Source organism: Nanorana parkeri, unplaced genomic scaffold, assembly GCF_000935625.1.
Source record: "Nanorana parkeri isolate BGI_ZX_2015 unplaced genomic scaffold, ASM93562v1 scaffold79, whole genome shotgun sequence".
NCBI classification, from domain to species: Eukaryota; Metazoa; Chordata; class Amphibia; order Anura; family Dicroglossidae; genus Nanorana; species Nanorana parkeri.
In genome coordinates this window covers 118813-122360 of record NW_017306347.1, presented here as the reverse complement: position 1 = coordinate 122360, position 3548 = coordinate 118813, and the positions used below count along the sequence as shown (strand labels likewise).

Sequence of the window (3548 nt, the reverse complement as noted above, 5' to 3'; positions counted from 1 at the left end):
GCTTGCACAGATGGTTGAATTATATTTGAAGTATGTAAGCTGACCAATCAAAAAGCAAGAATCCCATAGGTATATCTCAGCTACAAATGTTGAAGTTACTCTCCAAGGCAGCCCTCGACCCCAGGTGAGGGGTGACGGTCCTAAATCCTGCTCCAACAAGCATTCAACCCTACAGCTCGCTCAACTGACCCTCAGTGGAAACATTCCGATATCAACGTTTTTCAAAGCAGACAGATCTCAGTCTCTATTGACAAATATTGCTGATATACACTGAGTGGCCAGTTTATTATGACCACCTGACGTTTGTAGGCAAATTAGCTATAATTTGGTGCTGAAGTTGCTAGAGGGCCAGACAATTATAAATAGGGAAGCAGGTTGTTTACCACGACAGTAGAAGTGATTTGTTTCTGAAGATACGGGGAAACAACGCAATTTAACAGCCTTTGAACGTGGGATGATTGTTTGCGCTCGGAGCCATGGGGCGAGTATCAGCAAAACAGCAGCATTCGTTAAATGTTCAAGGGCAGCTGTTGTTAAAGTGTTTAAAGACCGGACTGTCAGCCGAAAATTCGGGTCTGAACGTGCGAATTGTGCCCGTCAGCGACTAGTCAATGTTAGGGCAGAACGGAGAGTGGCAAGACTGGTACAAGACAACAGAAGGGCAACAGTGCAGTGTCAGATTCCTCGCATCACCTTTCATCATCTCGTGGAGTCACGAGGCGGCCCAACAAAGTCATCTCATGGAGTCATCTTGTGGCCCAACGAAGTACTGATGGGGTGGTCATAATAATCTGGCCACTCAGTGTATGCTTACAGTATAACACATAACAAGGGATGTAGATTTGATGCTCCAAGCCAGACCCTTGCTGATTGTTCAACCCCTTTACACGCAGGCCAAGCTGTCCAACAAAAGTAGGGGCCTATTCAGCCCAGACACTATGCCAATTGCACAGTAGGGTGCCGAACGCTGCATTGAAAAAAAGTTAGTAAGGCACACCATCCATAACAAAGCAAATTGCTTTGTCTTGCATTGGGGCGGCTCTGGAAACGGCCAGCGCAGCTCCAACGCATATGGTGTGAATGAACCCTGACAGTTACAGTATTAATACAAACTACTATACTGACGGGGGGGGGCTTACAGCACTCGCCTTTACTTATGCCGCATACGCAAACTCTATCCAAAACTACATGTCTATGACCCCGTCCACAGGGTGACAACAGTGCAAAATGAACAGCGCTGGCACCCCATTACAGGAAGATCAATGGGCCTATCGGACGCATCAACAGGTAATAATTCCTGGGGAGGTGTAGAAAAACAAAACCAGCCATGGTAAAGAAAAACTCCAGGAATTGTAAGAATTAACCCTTGTGGGGCTACCCCGGCACTACAAGAGTAAAGAGCTCATTTTAGTCTGGGTCCGGAATGAAAGAAGATACACTCACCTGATCCTGGGTCCTGCAGCGGTCAGCACTCGCATCCCTTCCCTTCCGCTCCAGCACTGGAATGTCCAATGATGTCACAGGTGTTTAGACTGCTGGAGGCTGGGGGTAGAAGAGGCTGTGGGGACCGGTCTCAGGGGGAGCCGAGGATCAGGTGAGGATTTCTTCATTCTTTAAGCCCCCTAGACCAAATCGAGTAGTTACCCCACAACCGCAGGGGTTCATTTTTACAATTCCTTTAGTTCCTCTTTAATGCGACTGCATCATTTATATCATTTTTGGATTTGCCTATAGTCCTACTTCAACTGCATACCTGCCAGTGGAAACATGCAAAGGTAGAAAGAATTGCCCATATGTCTACTGGTCTTTGAAGAGACATGTGCTCGCTTCGACTTGCAAATAGCCTTGGTAACAACACTGTTAAATCTGAATTGCGGAACCTGGCCTTGGGGTGGCAGGCCCTGGGTACGGTGCTGCGTCGTGTTGTCATCCGTTTGAATGGCACCCCACCTGTTGGCGACCTGGCTCCTAGTATTTGGCGCCTGACAGTTTCTTAGGTCTCTTGGGGACTCTATTGGTGAGCTTTCTTTCCTTGCTTGAGTTCCAGGGTCCATGCACTTCGGCCTTTAATAGGGGTATCCACTGCACATGGTGAAAGAAATGCGCACAAGGTGTGAAAGTGGCTCAGAGAGTGTGTGTGCAGTCTTATGGCTAACATACTGAACAAGCTTATTCGAGCTACGGTCATGCGCAAATGCAGTAACCCATAGCAACCAAACGCCCTCGGATGCCGACTAGCTGCTATGGGTAACTGCACTTGCTGCTCTTTCGTTCCACCTTAACTAAATCAGCCCGACAAAGTTTTTAATATCTCAAAATTCAATTACCCAACTGAATTAATAAAGCGATCAAAGGTACACACTGTTTAATCATCGCCGCTTGTATCTCACAGCCATTGGCACAGCTCCCCCAGGTCGACTACAAATTCCAACAGAGCCGACCCGCGCCAGAACTGTGCGAGAGAAAGCTAGGATTGATCGCTGGGTCTGCGTCTACATTGATTGCCGAAATCCGTATTCCAAATATAGATACGAGGGCCCGATGGGAGCAAGGTAGCAGCGTGTATCTGTAAGCTAAATGAAGCGGCGTAATGGCTCAGCGGAGGGCCGGCTACAGTACACGCAGCCAAGATCATGTTTGGGGAAGGTTTGCTACACAATTGCTTGCAGCAGAAAACGAGCTTTGCCTTACATCAACAGCCATCAATAAATTGTCAGAGGGAGGAAGTCCCGGAATTCTCCTACATACAGGCACGAGGAGGCTTACACGTAACGCACTGGGAATGTTCACTCGCTTTACATTTCTATTAAATTGAATCTGGTAATGAAAGCACTAAAAAGCTTTGGGGGTACAGGGGGGTCACCACAATGACTGCCCAATTAATTCATAGCAATCTTCTACATCAGTATAACAGTTCACAAGTCACAATCCCAAAATTTCACCTACATTTAGGTTTTTGCACCCCGTGGTTTCCTCCTACACATCCACACATAAGGCCTTTAGCATGACGTTGGTGGTAATATTTGGGATCAGTAGGTTCCATTATCTGCCATGCAACTTTGGGGCTTTCGCCCCCTTTTGTGGCTGGTTTAACATTTGGCACTTTTCACTACATTTAATGATCCTCATCGCTGCTACTTTTTAACCAGACTTTCCCCATTTTTTTATATTCTTGAGCACCAAGCGGATCAAAGTCCATAGAAGCGGATTCCCAACTGGCACAGAATATACAGTTTCATGATGATGACCCTAGCAGCAGATTACAAAAAAAATTAAGGGCATACATAGAGTGCTGGTGTAGTACAGAACACATTACCAGCAATCACAGTACATTAACCTATTACATAGAGTGGCAGCCCATAGGTAAAGCAAGATGTTGCCACAATGCATAAGATACAGTTACTGTGCAGAAATCTTCAACAATCATGCAATTACTGTACTGGGCACCGAGTGCCAGTCTCCGAGCTCATCTTATAAGAGGAGGCAATCATTGTACAGTGTCATTGTATAGGTTAACCCCTTGTGTACAGGGGAAGGGCTGCAGCACT

General features: G+C 46.5%; 1 protein-coding gene across 1 annotated transcript in view; it reads right to left on the bottom strand.

Annotated features, from left to right (window-relative positions):
- Window positions 1-3548, bottom strand: part of LRRC7 (leucine rich repeat containing 7) — a 231621-nt gene that overhangs the window by 227621 nt on the left and 452 nt on the right. The gene's annotated exons all lie outside the window — the stretch shown is intronic.